Source organism: Suricata suricatta, chromosome 11 (assembly GCF_006229205.1).
Source record: "Suricata suricatta isolate VVHF042 chromosome 11, meerkat_22Aug2017_6uvM2_HiC, whole genome shotgun sequence".
Classification (NCBI taxonomy): Eukaryota; Metazoa; Chordata; class Mammalia; order Carnivora; family Herpestidae; genus Suricata; species Suricata suricatta.
Genome location: NC_043710.1, coordinates 101,203,282 through 101,230,945, shown reverse-complemented (window position 1 = coordinate 101,230,945; position 27,664 = coordinate 101,203,282).

The following is a 27,664-nucleotide window of genomic DNA, read 5'->3' as shown; positions in this document are numbered from 1 at the left end:
AGAACCGGAAGCAGGCTCCAGGCTCTGAGCTAGCTGTTAGCACAGAGCCTGACGCGGGGCTCGAACCCACAAACGTGAGATCTGACCTGAGCCGAAGCCGGAGGCTTAACCGACTGAGCCACCCAGGTGCCCCTCAGTTGTGTTTTAGAAAAGACAATTGCCCGTTGGTTAGGAAAAACTTTTTAAAAAATACAGGGAGAAAGAAGTAGAAAATTGGGAAAATCACCAATTTTCAACCCTTAATGAAAAAAATTAAGGATCTGGTAGAGGTCGTCAGTAGTGGCTAAAACCATTAGATCGGGGATTTGCAAAGTCAGCCGCTTGCTGCAATCACTGAGGGGCTTTGAAAATCATGACCTCTATATAACCACCAGGGATTCTGATAGAACTGGTCTGGAATGGATTCTGGGCATCAGATATTTAGAAGTTTCCAGGTGATTTCTAATCAGCAGCCAAGGTTACAAACCACTGCTGCCAAACTATCATGCCACAGATTTCTTTCTTTTATTCATTCACCCATTCATTCATTCATTCATTCATTCTAATTGTACAAGGAGAAAAGTACCTTACAATGGAAAGTTCTGGCTGTCCATGTCTCAATTCAGTGACCAAATTTAGCACCACTGTACCTAGAACCACCAGACATGTACCTTTTGATGTGCTACCATACACGACCAGATAATCATGAGTATGGAATTGATAAGGTCCTTAGTGATGTGAAATTCCATGTAGAATTAAAAACTGTGACTCTGTGAAGTGCTATGAAGGAAAGACCCATAATGACAGGAGGGGGTCTGAGAGGACCAGCCCTTGGATGGGGAGTCAGGACCACAGTGTCTGGGGTGACACAGGCAATAATGAAATTCACACACCTCCTCACGTCATCCCCGCTAGCTGCATCTCTCAAACTTCCTTCTGCCACATCCTCTGGCTAGTTTGAGGTGGGGCCACAAGACTGGGAGGTTCCTTTTATAGGCTTTGGGCAAGTGTCGCCAGCCTCCCTCTTCACTGCTTCCCACCAAGGTGACAGAGCCCTGAAGGGCATCCCCCTGCTCCTGCCAAGGCGCCCACTTTCACCTGGAGGGCTCTGTGACCAGAAGCTCTTCCTTTACCACCGTGGCTGTGTCCTCCCATGTGCCGGACTGGGAGAGGCACTGGCTTTAGCTTCAAGCAGTCTTGTGCTTGAATTCTCTTTCTGCTCTTGAGCAGGTCTTTGACCTTAGGCATTATAGAAGCTCTCCAAGCCTCAATTTTTCTCATCCACAAAATGGGAACAATAACACCTACTTCAGAATGCAACTGTGAGAACAAAACAAGAGAATGAGTACAGAGTGTCTAGGAAATGACGTGGCGCACAGTAGGCGCTTGATGAATGGTACTCCTTTAGGTTCACCATCAAACTGGTGGGAAGAATGACTTGCTGATGTAATGGTCTGCCTTGCGCCCTCAGAATGTGTAGAAATGCCTCGCTGTGCATTTATGTATGATTACTTCTCCATGAAGCTTTCTCCAAAGCCTCAAACCCCAACTGCTTGGATGAGAAGACATTATCGGTGTCTATGGACCAGATGCATCCTGTGATCACCTCATCTGTGAGTTCTGTCCCCAGGCCATGCTCCAGATGGAGTTCCTTCCCGGGGCAGGAAGGGCCTCACTCCACATCAGCCTCTTTCACTGAACAGTCATGGACCGAGCACTTCTGAGCAGTACTTCCCACACTACTGTGCTGTAAGCACCGTGGATACAGTGCTCGTGCTCACGAAGCTGACACCCAGGAGAGGTGACAGGTAGTAAATCAAATGCAAATAAATACATAGTCTAATTCCAGGCAAGTTCTGTGGGAAAAAAATAATACAGCAATTGGATAGAGACTGAAGAAGGGCACGGAGGATTTTCTTTAGCTAGAATGGTCAGGGGATTGTGTGTGTGTATATGTGTATGCACACACGCGAAGGCGAGACACTTCCACTGAAGAGACTAAACAGAAGGGAGTCCCACAAAGATTGGAGGAAAGGGCTTTCCAGATGGGGCAACAGCTTCTGCAAAGGCCGAGGAGGCTAGATGCAGCTTGGGAAGTTTGGAGGATTGAAAGAGGGCCCGTGTGAACGGAGCTGAGTGGTGAGAGGTAAGGTCAGAGAAAGAGGTAGGGGTCAGATCATTGAGGGCCAGCATGAGGAGTTGGATTTTATTCTGTCTGGGATGGAAAGCCATTGGAAGACTTTCAATAAGTCTGGAAGCCAGACAACAGATGCTCTGGTTTTCACCTTAGAAGGGTCACTGGCGGCTGGGTGGTACTGGGCTGGAGGGGGACGAAGTTGCCGCCAGGCTGACCAGGGAGAGGTTATCATATCATCCAGCAGAGATCATGGCGGCTTGGATTAGGGCTATGGCAACGGGCACACTAGAGACTCACAGGGTGTGTGCTGTGCTTTCGAACTGGACATCAGAGCACATTAGTTAACTCAATATGAGAAGGGAAGGAGGAGAATCAGAAGAACGCCAGAGTCAGAGAAAGACAAATAACCATATGATTTCACTCATAGGTGGAACTGGAGAAGCAAAACCAATGAACAAACCAAAACAAGAGACAAACCAAGAAACAAACTCTTAACTCTAGAGGACAAACTGTTGGGGGCGTGGTTGTGAAACAGATAAAGGAGATTAAGAGCACACATTTCACGGTGAGCGGTGAGCACTGAGTCATGTATAGAATTGCTGAATCACTACTTTGCACACCAGAAACTAATCAATACTGTATGTTAACTATACTGGAATTAAAAAAAAATGACTCTGGATTCTCAGCCTAAGCAACTGATGGTGACTGGCGATGCCATTTAACTACATGGATAAGACTTTTAGAGAGAGTGTATCTGGAGAATCCATAGCCCCTAGGTAGATGATACTAAGCCGTGGGGAAGCACACAGACGGAGCGTCAAAAGGTCAAGGACGCATACCCAGGGCACCCCAATGTGCGGTGTGCCAAGTGACCTCACAACCACAGCCCAGCAGCCTCCTGACCCTCGGGGCTCCTTATCTAAAGCTACCCTCTCCATGGCCCGGCTCAAAGCAGAAGGCTCTCCTTGTTTCTCCCAGTCAGCCCTGATTTTGCCTTTATCTCAACCCCCGCGGCTCTGACAAGCTGTCTTCTTCCCTTTCTTGCACGTGGCCTCACATGCTTCCTGTGTCTCTCTGGTTTGCGTCAGTCTCGTTGCCCCACGTGAATGGCTGCTTCCTGGAGAGCAGTGAACATGCCTACGAAGTCCCTGTGTCATCTTCCAAATCAGACAGAGAACCGGTAGGCGCTCAGAAGTCCGTGCTGGTTGGCAGGCCAAGGCTGCTCGGGAAGTGCCCCTGAGGTCATGCTGGCGCTGCTGTGTCTCTGGCACCCTCCCTCCGCGGTGCTGCCACCAGGCAGGAAGAAACCATCGCCTCCCCTATCAGGGATTAAATAAGCACCAGAAAATCCCCCAGCCAGGCAGGTGGGCAAACTGAAGTCCAAGGGAGTGACATCACTTTCTTGGTAAACAAACAAACACAATGCCATACAATGCAAGTGAAACCCAAACTCCATAGAAAGGGGAAAGGCGTCCACACCCCTCAGGCAGCCTGACCACACGATAGGTTTGCTGAATGAGGCGAGCCAGTTTGCACACTAAATAGAGTTAGTCCCTATCACATTTCTAGAACACTGACATTACTATAAAGATTGTGCAGAGCGTTTTCCCTCTGCTTCTCTTTCTTGCTTGAATATTACAAGCTGCCTGCAGCCTCAAAGAGCTGTTGGATCATTAGCTGTGGCCAGAATGCTGGTCTCTCAAAGCCCAAGCTGCGTCTGGTCAGAAGCACAAAAGACAAAGAGGTTGGCAGAACAGAGGACAGTGAGGGAGGGAGGAAAATGGAAGGCAAGCCGTGCATTGAAGCCGGGGAACACAAAAGGAAGTCCGTGGCAGCAGATGTGAGGGAGGAAGAATACGAATGGTGAATGGAAGGAGTTGAAACTACCAGCCACAGAGAGATAAGGCTGGCCAAAAAGGAACAGAAAACCGCAACATGGGACATGGATCAGAGAAGAGTGAAAGCAAAAATGGAAAGAACAGGTGGAGTGGGGATTGGTGGGGAAATTATGTGCTAAAATGGAAAACAAATATTAACTCTTTTTAGAATATACTTTGAAATACTTTAGGATCTTTGGATTACTTGGCCAACAATGATGAATAGAAATGCCTTTAATGGAATTAGACAGAATACATCATTAATTAGCTTTAGTGGTATAGCATGTACTTGAATGTATTTGGAAAAGTGGAGAAATTAAATAATATATAATTTGTATGATTCATGAAGGTGACAAGGGAGGAATTGTTTTGGTTACTATAATTAACACAGACTTACTGACGTATATGTACTTAGGTCGATCAGTGAGTTTTTGTTGATATTTCTGTTAGTAATGAGACTGAACTATGGACTCTGTGGTGTGCCGAAACCCGTGTGAACAACAAAATGGAAAGGAAAGGAAGAGGTTTCTTTCTGAGGTCTTTCATACTGTAGGAATTATATGTTCTTTGGCTCTGAATGCTAATGCTAAAACCTAAAATAATGGGGAAGATCTGGCCATGGTCAAAATGGAATTATAAAAGCTAAAATGCTTTACTACTCTAACGAAGAGCTCAGCCAATTTTGAGAGACAGATGAACACCCATGTATCCATTTTGTGTAGAGTCAGCAATCCAGAGGACAGCAAGGTCCCGTGGACCATCCACCTATGGTCCACCCATGGCCTATCTGGGCTTCTGGAAATGGACAGTCCATTTTCTGGATAAGTCACATGGAGAAGGGTGGGGAGAAGATAGGACCATTGACCGTAAACCAATTAGTTTTGTTTCATTCAAGTATTACGTTTGGCTCCTGCTGGCACAAGTGAAATTAAGAACGATATCACAAAAATATTAGATGTGAAGTAACTCAACTGAAAAATGGGCTAAGGACTTGAACAGACATTTCCCTAAAGAGGATGTATGGTATACGGCCAATGGGTTTATGAAAAAGTACTCAATGTAACTCATCACCAGCAAAATGCCAATCAAAATTACTATGAGATATCACCTCCCATCTGTCCAGAGGGCTATTATCAAAAATAAAACAAAACAAAACTCTAAAGACAACAAATGCTGGTGAGGATGTGCAGAAATTAGAATTCCTGCACACTAATAGTAGGAACACAGAATGGTGCAGACACCATAGAAAACAGTATGGAAATTCCTCAAAAACAAACAAACAAACATAAGTATCATATGACCCAGCAATCCCATTTGGGATATTTATCCAAAAGAATTGAAATTAGGATCTGGAAGAGATATTGGCACTTCGTTGTTCATTGCAACACTATTTACAATCTCCAAGATGTGGAAACAACCTAAATACCCACTGGCAGATGAAGGGGTAAAGAGAATGTGACATACAAATGCAATGGAATACTATACGGCTTTGAAAAATGGAAGTTCTGCAATATTAGGCAAAATGGAGAAAGCTCGAGAACATTATGCTAAGTGAAATAAGCCAGTCACAGAAAGACAAACACTGCATGATTCCACTTATATGATGTCCTTACAACAGTAAACTTATTTCAAACACTAGTAAAATTATTAAAATCAAATTGTGAAATGATGGCTGGCAGGGGCTGAGGGGAGGGGGGAACAGGCATAAAGTTTCAGATAGGCAAGATGAGTAAGTCCTAGAGATCTGACCCACATCAATGTACCTACAGTCAACAGTACTGTACTGTATACTTGAAAATCTGTTAAGAAGGTAGAACTCACATGGTAGGTGTTCTTACCATGATAAAATAAAGTCAAACAAAACAGAACAAAACAAAAAACAAAAGGCAAGGATCAACCTTTTAAATTGATGGTACTGTTTTTTTTCTTAAATCAAGAAGTCTAAACATATATTAGAAATAAACATTTATTTAAAGGAGTGCAAAAAAGTTAGATCTGAGATTTAGCACGCTTAGCTACAAAGGTATGTGCTGGTCTTCTGACACCAGTGAAGCTAAGTGGCTTGTTCTGTGGTCACTTTTAGATTCCTTGGTACACTCATCATTCTCTGGTTTCAAGGCCCTTGGGAACTCTTTTTTAGGTGGTCATGGCCAGTCCAGTATAGACTGTTGGGTAAGGTCACCCTAAAATATGGAGAACACCGGCCATGGCTTTGAACTTGTTTAGGAAGCTCTGAAAATTCCCAAGGGAGGGAGGTGATACTAGGTCTCATGAATGATGCATGATCCCTGGAATGAGCTTGCTTCCTCAGTAGCTCGGGACTGGTTGGGGCTATGAACAATGGAAGACCCTGGATGAGGACTCCAGCAAATGGGGAGTCCCCACGTACCCCTCGACAGTGCTGTCCATTACTATGGCTGTTTGCTAGGCAGAAATGACTTGTGGAGGAAAGATTACATCGTCCCTTCTCAGACCTCTGGGAGAAGGTCCATCCATGATGGAGGAAGCAACACGAATACAGTAAATGCACACCCCCAACAGAAGACCTGTGTTGCACCCTTCCTTCTGTTGGTCAGGGACAGGCACCTAAGCCACAGAGAGGGTGAGAGATTTGTTCAAGGTTGCAGCCAGTCAGAGAGGAAGCAACACACCCAAGGCCGTTCAAAGGATGGCCTCCCTTATGCATAAGCAGAAATATTTCATGCCTTCATCAGACAAAAGGGACCAATAAGATAATGCCCGTAACCCCACACCCCCTGCCTTGACCCTTGGCAGGTGGCCACGCTATGTTGCACTTTACTTACAACTTATCTTTTCAGACGCAGCCTCCTCTCCTCCTCCCGGGACAGTAGGTAGTGAAAGGGACACTCCCTGTAGAGAATGACCAGCAAGGCTTTTCGCCAGAGTACAGAGACATTGCGTTCCAAACAGCTCCACACTTGTCTTAATAGGCATGACCTTTACTCCAGGGACACATTTTTCACTGTCATGTCTGCCTCATAGCCTGAATCAAAACAGTGATTCATTAGAGTTTTTCACATTCTCTCTTTCATTACTAGACGAACCCTTGGGTCATTTATAGTTTGGACCTTGGCCCCTCTCTTCCTTTATTTATAAGAAGGCATGAACGCTCTCCCTGTTCCTGGGGAGGCCTGGCTTGCTGTCGCCCCATAGCCTTTTGTTCCCAAGGTCAGTATTTTTGTCTTCTCTCCTCACATAGATTATTTTTTACATATCTGATGAAAACAATGCTCAAAGAAGACCTGTAAGGGCCCTTGTCACTCCGTGGCTTCTCAAATCCCGGTAGCCTTGTCTTTTGCCTGCCCACCTCTCATGAGGCCTGAAGTGTTTTTCTCGGGGAAGTACAATTAGAGGGAGTGGGTTTTGACTCCGTATAAAGATGAGCCATTAGCAACTGGAGGCGCCCGAAAAATGAGCGGGCTGTTCCCAGTAGTGAGAGCTTCCTGGTCTGTGAGCATGCGCGCCAATCAATGGACACCCATCAGAGACCACGTTAGGGAGGATGGGAGAGTCAGGCTGGGGCGGTCCAGAGTGGCAAACCTTTGAGTACTTTTTATGGTAGGGATAAGGAAAGAGAACAGAAGTGAGGCAGTCTAGCAGGGCTGGAGGGCCCCTCAGGCTCCTTTCAACCTTGTTCTATATCTACACCCACATACCCAGACAAGTCTTAGACCAAAAGCTTGTTTCTTAGAATTTTTGACCTGGAGCGATCTTTAGGGATCATTTTTGCTGAGCTTTTTGTTTTCTCCCCTAATAGCAAAAGAGGATTTGGTTCCAAAAGGTGAAGCATTCTTTTTCCCTAAAAACAGCTAGTTCTGCTGTTTATTAAACACACACACACACACACACACACACACACACACACACACACACACATACCAGACATGCTCTGTGGATTACAAAATATGCAGAACATGTATGGCATGAAGGTGTTCTGAAGTTCCCTCCTGAGTGGGGTTGGAAATTCCTACTTCTCTATTTGCTATTAAAATTACAGTTTAGGAAAAGGCCTAATTTTGCCCCCGCTGTAGAACACTCTGGTTCCTGAGACGTGGGAAGAAACTGGCGGTGGTGGCGTGGGTTTGTGCTGAGACCTCTGAAGCATCATCCAAGAGGAAACAGCGTAGCAACAAGCAGGAAGGTAGTGAGTGGTTCCATGGTGTGATTTATGGGCGTGCCATGGTTACCATCCCCTGTATCTGTGCCCGTCATCCTTCTGTAAGAATAATGCCATTGCGTTGGGCTTTGAAGACATGGGTAGTCTTAAGAGTTCTCTGTTTAAAAATCATAGTTAATGTATCTAATTCTATCAGTTAATAGTTCAGTTAACCATTAGCACTTTGAATACCTTCTCTGTACTGGGCCCATATTCACCTCCTGTAATTTGCTAGTTGATAGATAACTTGCAAATCTCTGCAGGGAATGGTCTGCACACTAGGAAACTGGGGGTCAGGCATCAGGATGATTAGGAAGGTGATCTTTGGGTTCTATGATCATTTCTGCCGTTGATTAGTACTGTGACCTTGGGAGAGTTAGCTAGCTAGTGTATGTAATCCCAAGTTTCTTTATTTGTAAAATGTGGTTAATAAGAATACCCCTTAGGTTTATTTAAAATTTTTTAAAGTGTATTTATTTATTCCAGGAGAGAGAGAGAGAGAGACAGAGAGAGAAGGAGAGAGAGAATCCCAAGCAGGCTCTGCACTGTCAGCTCAGAGTTGGATGTGGGGCTTGAACCCACGAAATGAGAGATTATGACCTGAGCAGACATTGAGAGTCTGATGCTCAACTGACTGAGCTGCCTAGGTGCCCCTGGAGTGATTTTTGAGAATTGGTTAAATAATACTTGTCAGGCACTTGAAGAGTGCCAGGCACATACAAAATATTCCATGAGTGGTCATTATCTTTGCTATAATATCAGAATTAAAGAAAAGAGACTTGAACAGGGGAGGGAAAAGGCACCAAAGAAATGTTATACCCTCAACACAGGTTTTCCCAAAGTCAGCTGGATCCGGGCAGTCTCATCAGCAGGGGGAAGACTGTGTGTGCCGGAGCAGAGCCATGGAAAGCAGTCACGTGGACCATGCTGAACAGCGTCCTCTCCTCCACGTGAGCTCCAGGAGGCCGACGACGGTGTCTGCATGGCATTGGGGCATCTTCAAGTCTGTCTCCTGGTCTCATTTTTCTCCTCATCCCATCATCCTTCCTTGGAATTTCTAGCCTCCGGATAATCAGACACGGTGTCTCTTTCAGGAAAACATTCTGCCCGACGGGCCTGGTTTACTGTTCCTTGGCCTTCCAGTCTCAGCTGAGATGCAACTTCCCCTGGGAGGCTCCCACGAGGCTGGGTGGAGCCCCTCTTGTGTGTACCCCATGGCACCCTGTCAGAGAACTTACCATATACTTATAAGCGCTTGCTCACGCTCTCTTCCCCACGAGGTTAGGAATCTAGTGAGAGCAGGAAGCCAACCTCTAGCGTGGCAACTGGGGGTTAAGAGCCACTCAGCAAGTTCTTGGTACATAAGTGAGCGAATGAATGAATGAATGCATGGATTACAGGCTGAGGGCTGAGGGCGGGGAAGTTGTTCTGGATTTATCCTTGCGCTCCCACCTTATAAGTCAAGGCACAACAAATAAGACTGTTTTGCTGATCTGACAAAAAGCCTCCTCAGGAGACTATCACTATTGTTCTCCTTTTCCCTTGTATTAACAGTCCACAGGTTACTTAACTGTCAAAACACAGAGGGCTCTCCCTAAACTTAAAAATAATGCATGTGGGAACCAGCTCTGCTTACCAATGGACAGTTGACCAGGATCTTGGGGTCTTATCAGATGAGGAAAGGCATGTATCTGATTCAGCTGCTCCTGGACACGTCTTCCAAATCAATTTTTTCAAGCGCGGCATTACATCACTGTGAAAGGAAAACTGATCTGGGTTCGTTCTCAGCCGGATGCTGGGCTATTACTTTCCCCGACATTGGGACTTGTCCAGTGTAGCACATGATGACCTCCTCTTCATCAGTGGTGGACATAGGGTAACCACATATTTATCATTCAAACCGAGGCACTTCTGAGCTCCAGCCTGTGCCCTAGGCCTGGGTATGGTTCCTCTTTGTTTCGTGTGTTTGACAACTGAAAGAGGAATCACAAACCTAACTTCCTCTACAACAGAAAGGATTGGGAGGGCGCACTTATCCATATGTAGTTAAAAAAATTTTTTTTAACATTTATTTATTATTGAGAGACAGAGCATGAGCGTAGAAGGGATAGAAGGATGGGGAGATATAGAATCTGAAGCAGGCTCCAGGCTCTGAGCTGTCTGCACAAAGCCCGACATGGGGCTTGGACTCACAAACCACGAGATCATGACCTGAGCCAAAGTCGGATGCTTAACCCACTGAGCCGCCCAGGCGCCCCTCCATATGTAATTTTAGATGCATGTGGGGTTGAGAGTCTCAGTCCAGTTGCTATGCAGTAGGGTTTTGGAATGGAAAAAAAAACCAACAATGTGTGCTGTATGGGGTTTATCTTTCCTTAAAAACCAATTTATTCTGCAAAGATTTCCAACTTAAAAAGAACACTTGCAAGTCAACTACAAACAAATGCAAGATCCCCCTCCCCCAGATTCCCCAACTATTAATATTCCACTGCTTTGGCTCCATTTCTCCCCCTCCTTCTCTGTGTGTGTGTGTGTCTCTCTCAATCGTGTGATTTGGAAAGAAGAGAGGGAAGTCCCTGCTTCTTACTAAAACCATCAGGGCAGTATTAGCAGGAAGGCCTGGGAAACAACCAAACAAGAAAGGCTGGAAATCCGAGAATGAAAGTATTTTCTGAGGCAGCCTCTGTTTGCCAGGCACTCTGCGAACAGCTTTGCAAACAATCCCCTCTTTAAATTGTTAGAGGAGACCACTGAAGTGGGCATTATTCCCATGTACAGACAAGATACTGAGGCTCAGAGAGGATACACAACATGTTCAAGGTCACAGGGCCGGGACATGGGCTGTGCCTTGAGTGTACCATGTTAAAGTGCCTTCTTCCATTACTGTCCACCATGTCAATGCTGAAACAGTATTCCACTGGGAAATACAAAGGCCCAACTCTGCCCCTCAAGGTGTGTGAGGTCGGTTAAGTCATTTTACTTGATAGGAGCTCAGCTTTCTTGACCAAAAAAGAGGGAGGCTATGTTAGAGTAGGCAGCTAGCTAGGTTCTAATAGGACACTTGGAGGTTAGCAACCAAGAAGTCGTGGCTGACTATCGGGATGGTCAGAACCTGCCCTGGCGGCTTTCCACAAGAAGCCACTTCCAACCAGACAGGCCCAAGATGGTGGCGCCATGACAGGAACCCCCCCCAACCAAATCAGGGAGAAAAGCTTCGCTTCCTGGCCCCGAGTTATGAATATTCCTCCCCTAGTTAACAACTGCTGATAAAAGATAGAAATCCAAACCCTGAGGATACAGCTCTCTCTCTCCCTCCCTCCCTCCTTTCCTCTCTCCCTTTCTCTCTCTCTCTCTCCCCTTCTCTTTCTGTCTCTTTGGGTCTTGCTTGCTCTGTCTCTCCAGAGTGTACTTTTTGCTTTAATAAACTTTCCCATTTGTGATACTCATCTGCTGTGCTGTGTCTGTCCTTGGATTCCTTCTGGTGACAAGACCCAGAAGCTTCCGTGATTCCTTGGGGGCTGGTTGGGTTGAGGCCCGTGTCTCCCCAGTTTACCCCACAACAGTTAGACTACCTTAATCTCAAGATTCCTTCCAGCTCCAAACTCTTTGAATAATTTAAGAAATGTAATATTTTTGCTGGGTCACTTACACAAGTTTTCGAACATATTAAGATTTACCTTATAAATAGGAGAAATGGGACTTAGTGCATATTTAATTCCGTAGCAAAGTAGGAGTTTCCTCCTATCCTTCGGGAAGTCTAGCCTTTTGAGAGCTTCTATGGGTCCTTGACCTTTTGCTGTTTGTTTTTCCCCTCTGCTGGCCACTATCCTTGGAGCTTCTGGTGTTGGGATAATTCTGAAGGGCAGGGGCCCAGGGAGCTTCTGAAGGATAAATGGAAGGAGTGACTGAAAGACTCTATTCTTGCTCACAGGCTTGGTTTTGAACTCACCCTTAGTGGTCTAGAAGTCACCTTGTCGGAGTGTAAGTTGTCCTAGGTGGTCCATTCCATTCTCAGATAGTTCTATTATAAAAAAAAATTCTTTCCTAAATATTTGATTTCCCTTTAGAAACTAGAACATGCATACCCAAAGAGTTATGCAATAATGCTCTAAGAGGCCCTAAAGAAGCCTGTACAGTAAATACGGGGTGGCGCCCATTGTTTCAAATTAAGTTGTTGTTGATTAAACAAGATATTTTGTGAAAACTTAAACATTGATGTCTTATGAAGCAACCTAAAAAGTCCCATACATTTTTAATGTAGAACTTAGGAAGTACTGACAATCTTACCATTGCCCTGATTCTTTTGCCTTGCCCTCCCCAGCCTGGGGAGGGGAGGTTCAGAAGGGAAGCATTCTCTTTGTTCTGTCATTAAGGATACTGGGGTATGAAGGCTTGATATTGATGCAGGGATATTTAAGGAATAGAGCATAGTGCCTCGCATATAGCATGTGCTAAAATATATAGCTCTTATTGTTACTATTGTTCTATCCAGCTCGATTCTCTTTTCTATAATTTCTCAGCCTCAGCTCTAACTTTTTGGGTATTGTTTTGTTTTTTACAATAGGAATTCTTTTAGCATTTGGTATCCAGAGAAGGCAGACTCAACCTCTTCTCCTTTATTTGAAATCTATCCCTTGGTTCCAAACATCATTGGTTTCAAATCTACTCCTTGGGAAGTCAGTGACTCAAAAGTCACCGACATAGGACCAGTATGTGGTGGCAGCTACACTCTCTCTCCTGAGGCCTTTTTCTTCCTGACGAAATATTTCTATTCCTTCAACTGTTCTTTGTATAATATGATTTTTGTCATATGGTTTCATCAGGATGGTTCTCTTCCGATCCCGGTAATCCACCTCCCCCCACAAAAGATACTCTATATCTTTCTCAGAGAACTCATCCAATAGTCCTAAGAGGTGTCTCCTTATTTGCACTCTGTGCCTTCAACTGGAGGCTGACTGGCCTCGAGAATCTGTTCACTAGTACTAAATGGAGAGTGATACAACCTATTAAATAGTTAAAGTTATTTGACTGTCCAACCACACTTAGATACCACCTCACACCAGTAAGAGTGGCTAAAATTAACAACTCAGGAAACAACAGATGCTGGCGAGGATGTAGAGAAATGGGAACCCTCTTACACTGTTGGTGGGAATGCAAACTGGTGCAGCTGCTCTGGAAAGCAGTGTGGAGGTTCCTCAAAAAATAAAAAATAGAACTACTCTATGACCCAGCCATAGCACTACTAGGAATTTATCCGAAGGATACAGGAGTGCTGATTCATAGGGGCACATGTACCCCCATCTTTATAGCAGTGCTTTCACCAATAGCCAGTTATGGGAAGAGCCTAAATGTCCATCAATTGATGAATGGGTAAAGAAGATGTGGTTTGTATATGCAATGGAATACTACTTGGTAAAGAGAAAGAATGAAATCCTGCCATTTGCAGCAACATGGATGGAACTGGAGGGTAGTATGCTAAGTGAAATAAGTAAGTCACAGAAAGATCTCATGTTTTCACTCATATGTGTAACTTGAGAAACTTAACAGAAGACCATGGGGAAAGGCAAGGGGAAACATAGTTATAAACAGAGAGGGAGGGAGGCAAACCATAAAAGATTCTTAAATACAGAGAACAAACTGAGGGTTGATGAGGGAGAGGGGAAAATGGGTGATGGGCATTGAGGAGGGCACTTGTTGGGATGACCACTGGGTGTTGTATGTAAGCAATGAATAACGGGAATTTACTTCCAAAACCAAGAGCACACTATGTACATGGTATGTTAGCCAATTTGACAATACATTATATTAAAAAAATAGTTATTTGACTGTTTAGCACTCAGTTTTTCTTTCTTCTTTTTTTGTTTCCTTTTTTTTTTTTTAAGCGACCTGGTTTCCTTTTTAGGAATTATCTCTTCCCCAGCAGCTACTGTCTGTTGAGATTATAAACAGGAGTCCTGTTTACTTCTCCCCCAAGAACTGGGTAGTGACGCAGCCCAGGCCAATCTGCTGTTCTCTGCCTGGAATTTGAATCCTGAACAGAAGGACAAGAACGCTGCACGTAGTTGGACTTTCTTCCCACTCTAGCAAGGCTCCTTGATCATGTCGTTTTTGGTATGTAGTTCCATGGCTCTAGCTCCTTCTTGCCAGCCTACCATCCTTTCTTTGAGCCTCACGTCTTTTCAGTATTTCCCTTTGGCTTCCACAGGCTGGACTTGCTATCTATCGCTTGCGATCAGAGGAGTTAACTACCACTGCATTGTCATGGTGGTGTGCCTCTCTACTGTGTAAATACTCTGCAATATCCCTCCCTAAACATGTCTTTAATACTTATTCACACAACCTAAAACATTCTAGGTCATCTCCTGCCTTTTAGCTTTTACCATAGCCCACTATCTTTATTTCCAGGAGGCTGACTCCATGGTAGAGAAGTCCCAATGTGTTGCCATCTTCCTCTCCTTCCAACGACATGACTCTGTAATTTTTACCAAGGAGTCAGTTAATAAAGCATCTATTTTTCTTTTTTTGATGGAACATAAAAGGTTAGTGGCCTTTTGGAACGGCAAAATGTCTGCCTTTTAAATGGTGAAAAGTCAGCTCAACTGTGGAACTGCGTGAGGCACAAGGCATTGTGTTCTCTTCTGCTAAGACTGGGGGAGTAAGGCGCAGGGGCACCTGCCAACAAGTCAGTATTCTGCAGTTCAGCCAGATCTCATTCCATTGCTGCTGTTGAAATGACAAAAAGTACCCAAGCATAAGGTTAAAATCAGTCCTTGAGGGAGGGTGAAGGCAGTGTCAGTGAAGTGGCAACATCCAGCTTGTCCTTGACCTCCACCTGGCCAACTTCGACGCATTGGGATCTGCACTCATCTCCTTCAAGTTCAGATTTTTGTTACTGCAGTTTCATTCTCTTTCCTCACTGATGAGGGATGTCAGTCGGATACATGCCTGGGATTGCCAGCTCCTTCCTCTGGGAAGTGCGTGCTGAGACAGAGTTAGCGGTGCAAGGAGCTTCGTGGGGGTCCCAGCTGCGAAAGCAGGAACGGGCAGAAAGCAGGACTGAGCAGGGACAGCCTCAGGCCACCGCGCAGGTCTGCGTCTCTGCTAACCCAGTAAGGTACTCCTGTTACCTCCGGAAAGCTGCTGATTCCAGCAGTCCTGCTTTGGGCAGACGCAGCTGGGCCCTCTATCCTCATCGTGTGGCATCCATTCACAGTCTGCGGATCCCGAAAGAGCTAGAGCCTGCCGTTATTGAACTTCTTGCACATGAATGGAGATCTGAGCAGCGGGACTCCCATGGCCATCACACCATCCCTCTGAACTGTGTTGAATCTCTTCATGGCAGAATTGCTGAATGCATGCACTCTGGGCCCAGTGCAGGTTCGCATCCCAAGTTCCAACAATCCTTGCTCACATGTGACCTTAGAAAAAAAATGTTAAACCTCTCTGTGCTTCATTCTCCTCATCTCCAAAGTGGAGATAAAATCAGTAATAACCTTATAGAATTAGTGTAAAGCACTTAAAAAATGCTTGACTTAGTATACATATTGTGTGTAAATTATATACACGTAAAATGCCTGCATAGTATATATTTGCTATTATGTGTTTATTCATTGAATGTCAACTCCAAGCCAATCCCATTGATCAATAGGCTTCAATGACCCTCTTTGAATTAGCTTAGTTGTCCGTGAAGCTGTGATGACAATGTACCTTTCACTGAAAGTACATCTGAGAGACTTGGGGACACGAACTAATGCCCAATTACTACTCAGTGATAGTGTTGTGATCAAGGACTTAGCTCATGTCTTATGTGCAGACTTCATTGTTTCTGGCTTTTGTTTTGAAGGATGTTTTTGGTTTTAATTTTAGCTCTATTGAGGCATAATTGACATACAAAAAATTGCACATATTTAACGTATACATTCTGACAAGTTTATACATATGCATACACCTTACACGCATAATACCATCACCACAATGAAGGTACCAAGCATATCCATCATCTCCAGAAATTTTCGTGTGTGGGTGTGTGGGTGTGTGTGTTTGTAAAGAACATATAAAATGAGATCTATTCTTTTAATGCATTGGAAGTGTACAACACTGTATTGTTAACTATATAGGTACTATGTTTTACAATGGGTCTCCAGAATTTTCTCATCTTATATAACACAAACTTTATACTCATTGAAAAACAATCTCCCATTTCCCCCATTATAGACAGAAGAAATAATCTGGCAAATTGCAATACAGCAGAATGACAGCATTACATTTTCATGTCAGGCTGTCATGATTAATAGCACATTTTCAGAAATCAAACCCCTATTCTAAAAAAAGGAGAAAGAAGGAAGATGTGCAGAAATCTCTACACAGAAAGAAGACTCAGGATCAACTAAAAGTCACTCGGTTCTACTGAACAGGAGTGACACTGTCTAAATTCTAACCCCAGCTCTTCATAAAGTCTTTGGATGACCTTGGGCTGAATCATATGTAGTCGCTCTGGGCCTTAGCTTGCTCATCACTGACTTCTATGATAATTTCAACCTCAATGATTTGCAGAATTTTGGAACAATCCTTTTTTTTTTAAGTAGGCTCGCCACCCAGTGTGAGGCTTGAACTCACAACCCTGAGCTCAAGAGTCTCATGCTGCTCTGAGTGAGCCAGCCAGACACCCACTACTCTGTAGAATTTGGAAGAGAGGACAATGGCATAGCACTTTGGAAGGGAAAAAAATAAAGCCGTATTTGTTGCCTTGATTTCTTTTTTCCCTCTACTCACTACAAAGCTGTGTAGGTGCTTTGCTCTAATCTGTGTGAGGCACATTCCCCTGCAGTTCCATTTACAGTGAGAAGTAAAGTAGATGGTAAATCACTGAACTAATTTGATAGACACAAATTGTTGGAATAATATTATTTTCAATGGCTTTCTTAATTCAGCCCTAGTTTGACATGTGAGGTCAGGAGGGGCTTGCATTGACAATCTTTGGCAACAGAGAATTGGTAGCCACAGTGATGATGATTTTTTTGTTTTCATCTTTCAAGCTCATTATCTTTCTTCCCATGTCTGCCCATTGTTTTTTGTCACTGTCACCAACAGGGTAGATCCATACATAATCTGGGCTTTCTCTTATTTTAAACACAGAGAAAATGGCTTAAGGAAAAAGAACAGTATTATAAAGTTTAATTTTATAAACGCCCTAGCCGAGAACAAGTAAGTGTTTACTTTAATGTATCCTAACATTTAATTAATTAAATAAGCCTTTTAGTCACCCAATATCCGGTTAGCCCTTGAGCTTAAGCACTATGGCAGGTGCTACGGAAACAGCAGTGAGTAAAAATACACTTTAACAACCCATCTCAGAGTCAGACAATGGGAAGGTAATTCACAAGGATGTAAACGTAAGGAAAATGTACAGACAGCTCCGAGATTGTGAGCCTGGCCGGGTCTGGGCTGGGCTGGGGCGAGAGGGCAGGGAAGTTTTCCTGAGGAATTGACTTTTGAGCTCAAAGCTTAAACAAAAACGTACAGTGTATTCAGCTCTCCTGACACATGTTTCCGTAAGTCTGATCAGCTCACGCATGATTGGTACGTTGGAGAATGGTGTCTGAATAAAGTGAAAGTCACGCTCTTTGACAATGTGGATTTCCCCCAGCATTTTAACTGCAACCAAGAAATGCAGCTGAAGGCAAAATCTGCTGGCAGAGCCACACAGAGCAAAGCGTGAGAGAATACGGCACTGCGCATGCGGCCTGTCCGTCCTGTTACTCCGCCCACAGCCTGGACACAGGCTCTGCTTTAGAAGGGCTTAATTGGTGGCCCTTTTGGTCTTTGAGCATTTGTCCTCTCTGTAAATGGGGAAACTCAGTCCTTCTTCACCCCCCTTCATCATAAAATTGAGCTTTTGGGGGAGATTCCCATATCTATAATAGCATTGCTTTATTTAGTAGGAATAAAATGTCATTTCAATGGGACTGGTATTATCTACGGGGATAATTATTGTTTTTTGTTGTTGTTGCTCAGAAGAGAACATTGCATAGATTTTAAGTTGTGTGTCCCAGCTTCATTTTTGTTTAAGATTTTGCAAGGGAGTATTTTCAAGTACCTCACAGCAGAAACGCCTTTATTTGAAAGCAAACTCACAATTGAAAATTATATGCAACAACTATTCATTTGTAAATAAAACTCTTTTTCAAAAAGCTCACTGTAGGCATGTTAAATCTTAGCTTTTTTGGGGTGTATCTTCAGTATATGGCTTTTACTTCACTTTTTGAAATAATTGGGACATAGAAAAGTTATTTGACCTATTTCAGGTGACAACGTGAGCCGTACACTCTAAGTTCACAGGATGAATTTTGGTAAATGTAGTCACCATCTCGAAAGGTACCCTCTTGCTTCTTCTCGGTCAATTGTCCCCACCCCCATCCCAAGCAACCACTGATCTCTTTCTTGATCACTATGGATTAGATCTGTCTTCTCTAGAGTTTTCTGCATCGAGCAGTCAGTCAAGTAGGACCTTCGCAACAGCATCTGCAGCAGGTGCTGGTCGGGCTGACGACTCCTGCAGAGAGTGGGCCAGTGAGGTGACGGCGTGAACCCAAAGAAATTCTTAAGCAACTGCCAATTTTCCAAGTAGTTGTACCTCATTACGTTCGCCCTGGCAGTGAGTGACGGTCCCACTGGCTTCACACCCTCACCAACACTGTGCCTAGATGGTCTTCTTAACTTTGTGAGAGATTTGTCTATTTCTCCTTTACATTCTGTAGATTTTCACTTCATCGGTCTTCAAGTTATTTTTTTAAATCAAATATACACATGTCCAACACTGTTGTGTCTTATTGATGAATTGACTGCTTTATTATGATGAAATATCGCTTTTTATCTCAAGTAAAATTCTTCTGAAGTTTGCTCGGATACATGTTTTCTAGTGGTTCCTCTAGTGTTTGTAATATGCAAATGCACATAATATTATGCCACATCACATATAGCCCAAGGACTGGACAAGAGAGTGTTTTCATTTTCTCCTCCTATTCTTTGTGCCATTCTACTTTTTATATCTAACTATACCATAAACTCTAATCCATTATTATTAGTTTTGTTTTAAATGGTCAAATGTCTTTTATGTAAATTTACAATTGAGAAAAAGGTGTTTTCTTTTTTTAACATTTATTTATTTTTGAGATGCAGAGAGACAGAGCATGAGTGGAGGAGGGGCAGAGAGAGAGGGAGACACAGCATTTGAAGCGGGCTCCAGGCTCTGAGCTGTCAGCACAGAGCTTGGTGCAGGGGTCCATCCCACAAACTATGAGATCATGACCTGTGCTGAAGTCGGACCCTTAAATGACTGAGCCACCCAGGTGCCCCGAAAAAGGCATTTTCTACATGTACCAATATATTTATCATTTCTAGCATTCTTTATTCCTTTGGGTCGAATCAAGTTTTCATCTGGTATAATTTTCCTTTTGTCAAAAGCACTTACTTTAATATTTCCTGCAGTACAAGGTCACTGGTGGCACTTCTCATGGTTTTTATTTCAGGAGTTCTTTATTTTGCCTTCATCTTTGAAAGATTTTTGTCACATATAAGGTACTGGGTTTCTTCTTTTTTGTCTCTTAAGCATTCAAAAAATGTCGTTCTACTGCTAAGGCAGCTGGTTTCCTAGGTGGCCATACCTGTTCCTCCCCTGGTGCTCACATGTCTGTGGACTCGTGCCTCACACTGAGCCAGGGGTGTACCCCATGCGACCAAGAGAATATGACTGAAACTGCACTGTGTTGTCTCTCGGGCTGCTTAGCTTGTCACCACACCTTGTCCTTGGGGCACTCATTCTGGACACAGCCACCCACCATGACACATGGATCTCAAGCAGTCTCACGAGTGGGCCACTTGGAGGGAAACGAACTGGTCAGTATCAGCTTGTCAGAACGATACACTTGGCAAGTGATTCTCCAACCCCCGTCCAGAAATCTCACGAAGTACTCAGTCAGCTGTGGAAATGAGCCAGTCGCAAATTCCTGACACACAGAAATTGTGAGAGATAATGTGATCATTGTGGTTTAAAGCCACTGGTTTGGGGCTGACTTGCTAAGCAGCATAATACAATTTTCTTCTGGCCTGCATAGTTTTTGATGAGAAGTGCATGGTCACTCTTAATTTTGTTCCATCCTACATAATGTGCCTTCTTTTCTTTAGATGACTTTGGTTTTCAGTAATTTGATTATGTTGCGCCTTGGTGTTGTGTCTGTGGGTGTGTGAATCTTGCTGTTCACTGAAATTCTCAGGTACACACATTAATAGTTTCAAATAAATTTGGAACATTTTTGGCCATTATTTCTTAAAACACATGTATATTAGACTGTTAGATATTTTCCCATGTGTCACTCAGGGTCCAATTGTTTTTTCCTTATTTGTTTTTCTTTGTTTCACTTTGGACAAATTTTTGCTACATCTTTCCTTCTGCAATGTCTAATTGAGATGGACACTATTCAAGGGATCTTTTCTTTTCCATCTCTAGAAGTTCCATCTGGAAGTTCTTACACGTTCCTCTTTTCCTATAAGCCATGAAGCATATTGAAAATATTTATAATACCTGTTTTAGCATCGTTGCTCATTAATTCCATCATCCCTGCTATTTTTGAGTATATTTCCATTAATTTATTGTTTCCTCATTGTGAATCACATTTTTCTTCTTCTGTTTATGCTAGTAATTTTTTTGAATGATGAAATGGCAGCTTTTACACTGTTGACTGCTAGACGTTACTGTATTTTTTTCAAGAGGGTTAGCCTTCATTCTCGTGGGCAAGCAAGTTACATGCAGGACGGCTCAAGGCTCTTTTTAAAACTCCTCAGTGGTAAATATCTAGAGGAGTTTTTCTCTGTTCTACTACAAGGTGTGAGCTCTCCAGGGTCTTAACTAAATGCCCTACACATTCATCATCATCTCTTTACTCTGGCTGTTGGCAATCTGAAAGCTTCCCAGTCCTGTGTGAGCTCTGGGACTCATCCTGCTACAAGTGGCCTGGTAACTGTTTATTCCCCCGGAAGTTAATTTTTCCAGGCCTTGCAGAGTTTCATCCTGTGCCTGTGAAGATTGGTCCTCAGTTTACACTTCAAGCAGACTGCCCGACAGCTTTCTGGTGCTCTTTCTCGAGGTACCTCCCTCTCATCTGGTGTTCTGCCCCGTGAATTCTGGCCATTCTAATTTCCCCAAACCCAGTCTGTCTCCTCAATTCAGTGACACTTCTGGGCCCTGCCTGGGGTCCCCCTTGCTGCACTGTCCTCCAGAAATTGTTTCCAAGGCTTAAGAGATTGTGCCTTTTGGGGAGCCTGGCTGGCTCAGCTGGTGGAGCATGTGCCTCTTGACGTTGGGGGTTGAGTTCAAGCTCCATGTTGGGTGTAGAGATCACTTAAAAATAAAATCTTAAAAGAAAAAAAAAGATATTGTGCCTTCATGTTGTACTTGACTTAGACGCCATTACAGTCTGACTTTGCCCCAGCACACCGACAATACTTCATGTTCCTCACTGTTCTTACTCTAGGCAAAGACAGCCCCGGCTGCAGCCAGAGAGGAGTTTCTAGTTGGGATGCAGTTGTTCTGAGAGTGAAAATGACTCTTTTCCTAATCATTAGTAAGAATAACAAAATAATAACCACCACCACCACCACCCTAACACATGGTTCACTAGTAGCAGGAATTAGTAGATAGAAATCATTACGAAGGATGTACGATGAATGAACACACAAACCAACAAATCTTATTACTGATATTCAATGGATGCTGGACCATAAAGGATGATAAAATGCTGGCACAAGATACGCCCCTCTTCTGTCCATAAAAGTCTCTTCACTAGCCTAGGAGGGTCCTTTTTATCAGATCCACTCCGCTATCTGACAAAACTGCTGGGCTTTGCTGAGCACCTGCATATGTGCATTTCCAAATTCTATTTAAAACATTCTCTCATTTCTAGATGGCAAAAAATTACAGCATCATAGGGGTAATGCAGCTGAATGAACCAAGCAATTTAGATTTCTTATTTGTTCATTAGCCTAGGATTTTTTTCTTTTTCTTTTTTGGTAGCTGTGCACTATAGAGTTTCAGAGAAATTTCCTGTTTGGGGGAAAAAAAATCCCAGAAGATTAACTCACTCATAGAGCTAAAAGACTATTTTCCTTTAAGCATTATTCAAAAGAAACTCATTATCTTTAGAGAGCTAGGAGAATTTGCAAAGACCTCTCAGGCTGAATTTGGAGAAGCTTCATAGGACAATTTTTGATTGCTAAGTTATCCTCATCTAATTTTTAATTTTAATAATCTTCTGTAAAATATTAAAACAAGATTCCTGCAAAATATCATTGCAGCCACTCTTTGGTTAGATGCAAGTGTGTATTAGAACCGAATGCTACTTTTAAGGCTCATTGGCTCTATTAACTTGGTTCTGATACCCACTAGTATACAGTTAAAAAGGAAAAGTTCTATGATTTGCATATATGTCAAGACTCCGGTTCATCGCTGTCATTACAAATCAGGAAAATATTGAACACCGCCTAGAAGGGAGACACTGCATTCTTTAAATCCAGAGAAGACAATTTTAATAAGCTTGGTTCTTCCTAATAATTTGAAGACAACAGGAACGGATCTGGGATGGTCCGCATAGTGGAACATATGGTGGATGTATTAGAAAAATATAGGGGACATGACTTCCGGAAAAGTAAGAGGCCTTCCTGACATGCTTCTCTGCGTGCTTATTTAGTTAAAAGATTAGAAAAGGGCCACTCATTTTTATAAACTGGAAACAGAGACGGCTGAGAAGAAAATCTTTAAGTAATACGTTAATGTAGCGCTTGGGAAGAAGCTCACATTGGGGTAGGGGGTTGTATCATTCATTCATTGTGAGGACTGAATGAATTAATACATGAAAGGTGCTTCAAACAATGGCTGGAGGGTAGAGAAAGTTCTCTAAGGGTCATTTCATGCGATTACATTGATTGACACAGGGTCAGTCAGTCATTGGAAGAGGGGAAGTCTGTTTCCAGCGCTGTGACCATTTGGATCATAGAACTTCATGTCATTTTATCACCAACCAGAAGACTCATGAGGAAGTCTGCAATGATTGACATGATCAAGTGTTGCATGCTAAAAAATTTGTTCTGTGATTTATCTGCATCTTACTTCGGCTACATTTTTTCTGTCTTTTTCTTGTGTTTTCATAGTCCTTCAAACAGCCATTCAAGATGAATAAGAAAGATGACGAGGGCACCTGGGTGGCTCAGTCGGTTGAGCATTGACTTTGGCTCAGGTCATGATCTCATGGTTGGTGAGTTCAACTCTCCTATCTGGCTCTCCGCTGTCAGTGCAGGGCTCGCTTCAGATTTTCTGTTTCCCTCTCTCTTTCTGCCCCTCTCAACCACATGTGCTCCTCTCTCTCTCTCTCTCTCTCTCTCTCTCCCCCTCAAAAATAAACACTAAAAAAAAGAAGGTAAAAAAAAAAAAAGATGACCAGAAGGGAAGTGTCCTGGTAATTAAGGAAAGCAAGAAAGGTTATGCATTTTTCTCTACAAATGGACCTAGAATTGGATCTCATAAGTTCTCATACATAAGGTTCTATTATAATTAATATCCAAGGAGTTGAGAGCTGCAGGTTTTATTTCCCCTTTGATTCAAGAGTTACTTAAACAAGTGTTCTTTCTCCCAACACGGCAGGCCTGATCTCCCTCTGTCCCTCTCTCTCCTCTTCTTCTTTAGTTAGGAAATTGTTAAATTTCCAACTAACTGGAGATCCATTTTCCTTTTTAATGACTTTTCTCTAAGTTATTTTTGCATTATGGTCAGATAGGGATGATACCATTTCAATGGTTTGAAATTGTCCAGACTTCCATTGCTGCCTAATATCCGGTGAGATTTTAAACATAAAGCAGCTTGGAAAGGAGGTATACAGGGGTACTCTGTGGCATTTATAAAGACACTTAAGTGCTTTTATTGCTCATTGATTATTTTCATCTACCTAATCCTTTAGGAATGCACTAATTATATTAATTTCCTCACATCTACAGTAATCTATTTTTACACTTAAAAACGATAATGTTATGGCATGTTACTGGGCACATGAATTTATGATAGATAACGTTCATTGTAAATTTTCTTTTTCTAAAAAGTTTTATTTATTTATTTTGAGAGACTGAGAGTGAGCACAAGCAGGGGAGGAGCTGATAGAGACGGAGAGAGGATCATAAGCAGGCTCTGTGCTGTCAACACAGAGCTTGAGGAGGGGCTTGAACTCACAAACCACGAGATCATGACCTGAGCCAAAATCAATACTTGGATGCTTAACCAACTGAGCCACTCAGGTGCCCCTGATTGTGAATTTCATTTAAACAAAAGTGACCTAATATTTAATGCTTTTGCCCTTAATTTCTACTTTGATGTTTGTATTATAACTAATGTTTTTTCTTTTTTTTTCAGTGAATATTGGCTTAATGTATCCTTATTCTATCACATATCTTACTTTTTCTGAGTTATTTTTGGTATAAATCTTATAAAGAATGTAGAGGTGGATTCTGGTTTTTTGACCCACTTAAAGTCATTTATTTTAATGGTGAGATTATTTCCTTTACACTTATTTTTACTACATATGTTTGTTCTCTTATTTTATTTTTCTGCCTTATCTTTGCTTCATTTATTCTGTATCTTGACATAGTGTTTGTGGAATTTCTTATTTAATTTTCTTCCAGTAGTTTTATGGATTAAAGCCAATATTTGGTTTCACTGATGATTTCTTAAAAAAAATTTTTTTTGTGTTTATTTTTGAGAGAAAGACACACACACACACACACACACACACACACACACACACACAGAGTGTAAGGTGGGAGGGGCACCTAGAGGGGGAGACACAAAATCCGAAGCAGGTTCCAGCCTCTAAGCTGTCAGTACAGAGCCCGACGCAGGGCTCAATCTCGTGAACCATTAAATCAGGATCTGAGCTGAAGTCAGACACTCAACCGACTGAGCCACCCAGGCAATTTTTTAAAAATCCTCAGGTACACACTTTTTCATGTTGTTAATATGAAATAGTATCTTATGACTGACACCTATTACGATCAAGAATTTATCAGGGATAACATTTCTTCCATTTTGCAGGGTTTTCTTGGTTTCTTCTGGGAGTTCTCCCTAGATAATTCCTGAATTGTTAAAACAGTAGTATTTTGGAATATATTATTTATGCTTCCAAGACTCACATTTGCATCCTGTTTTATAACTTTATGTGCCAGGTCGTTTAGATTTGGTTATGTATTTTAACTCACATATCGGGGACATTCATGTCACATTCAAGTCAGTGTACCCCAACCTGTGACTTCTTCTATTTGTATCTTGTGTTTGCCACTGGTTAATGTCCTCAAGCCATTTTCCTTTATAGAGTATGAGCTGTGTCCTTTCTGAAGATTTGCATATTTGATAAGATTTTTCCGTTATTGCTGTATGAAAAGGACATTCTACTGAATTATAGAACTCATGAGTCATGGCTCTTTCCTTTAAAAATTATGGGTTCCCTTTTCTTTTGGCATTGAGTGTTGCAGAGGTATGTGACTCCGGTCTGTTATTCTTCTCATAGATACCCTGCCGTGCTGGCTCTCAGCTGGGTTGTTCACCAGCCTGAACAGGGTAGGGAGGGAACAGGGTCACACGCGGGTCAGGAAGGGAGGGAATTGATGTGCATGTCACAGAAGTTGTGTTTTCATTCTTTGCTGAAATTATTCTCTGGAAATTTCGTTGCTCAGCCTGGTCTCTGCTCCAAGGACACAGGATGGGCACAGCTTTCCGTGGAATCTTTCCTGGGGCTTTTACTCACCAAACTGGAAGCGTGACTTGGCATTGTGGATGCATATGCCCCAAATCATCTCTAATTTGGGAGTGCATCTTAATACATCAGGAGGAAGTGGCCAGGCACAGAAAATGCTGGATGGGAGAAAACTTGGAGGTCGCTTGGAGAGGATTTCATTGGTGGTCCTGCTCCAAACTATACCAGAGTTAAATAATTCCAATAGGAAAAGTGTGTCCATAGGAGTTGTCTTCATCTTTTCTCAGGGTCTTTTTGGCCCTTTCACAGTAGAATTGAGGTTCCTGCCTCTGTCTCTGTTTCAGGAAAATACATCTCTAGATGAGAACTAATCTGTGCCTGCTTTTGGGAAACTGACTAGGTGGTGAGCGGAATTGCTACAAGGTTTTCTGCTAAGCCCCTAGCTTTGCTTTCCTGCCCCAGGAAAGAAGCCTCTGCATCTGTGCATCTGTTCCATAGGCAGCTCCCCCTCACCTCTTGCCCCTACCCTGGTTATTAGGATTGCTGGAGAAATCTGTCAAGACTTGCTTCACTTCTTTCAACATGGCCCCACCTCCAGAGTGGGAGAACCGAGTGGGCTTTTGGTGAGATCTTCTGATGCTGTTTCACCTTTACCTTACAGATCAGCTGATCCTCTCTGCTGACAACATCTTACTTTCAGCCCTGAGGACTTGTTTCTGGTATTTTACTTTCATGATTTTGTCCATTTCTGGGCAGAGGATTTGAAACTACTTGTTTCAGGGCCACCTTCCCTAGAATTTAAAAGATTACCGAGAGGTTTTGCAGATCTTGTAGTTCATCTCCTTACGAGTTAGAAAGATCTCTTGGAAAATTCTTTTTTGTGGTCACTCTCAGCAATGTGGACTAGCTCACTCATTTTTCAACTAATTCATATTAGCTCACCAAATTTGGGGGTGATCCTTTTTTTGAAAAATCAGTATTTTCTTGGTAAATAAATGGTTTTAGTGGCAATAATAAATGCACTTGGATAGGAGACAATAATCAAGCCAAAAGAATACATGCTGGCTAATGATTAGAAAACCTGTGGCTCTGAGGGCTGTCACTTAGAGATCCCAAATCACTCAGAGGGCAAATCTTTTTTTTTTTTTTCATTATTGAGACACAGAAAAACAGACATGAGCCAGGGAGGGGCAGAGAGAGAAGGAGACACATAATCAGAAGCAGGCCAGGCTCTGAGATGTCAGCACAGAGCCCGCCACGGGGCTTGAACCCACGAACCGTGAGAGCATGACCTGAGCTGAAGTGGGATGCTTAACTGACTGAACGACCCAGATGCCCTTCACAGGGCAAATCTTAAGCTACATCCTCTTACTAATCCATATGTAACAGGTCCCATCATTCCTGGAATCTGCAGAATTCTATAGAGTAGCACCTTCTAATCAATCATGACCCACTGGCCCATCACTTTGACTTTTAAAGGATTCTGATGAACTCTTGGGGCAAATTTTGTCTCCTTACTAACCAATTACTCTTTGACCAATATTTGACTTTGAATCACTCTGGCTTTTTTGCAATTACAATGTCACCTCTTTGGATACCATAAAAATGTCACTAAGATTTTCTGCAGAGACAGTGTCTGATTTTAATGGTAGGCTCCGTAGATGGCGCAGAACATGTAACACCACCGACACACTCTAAAAGCACGGGA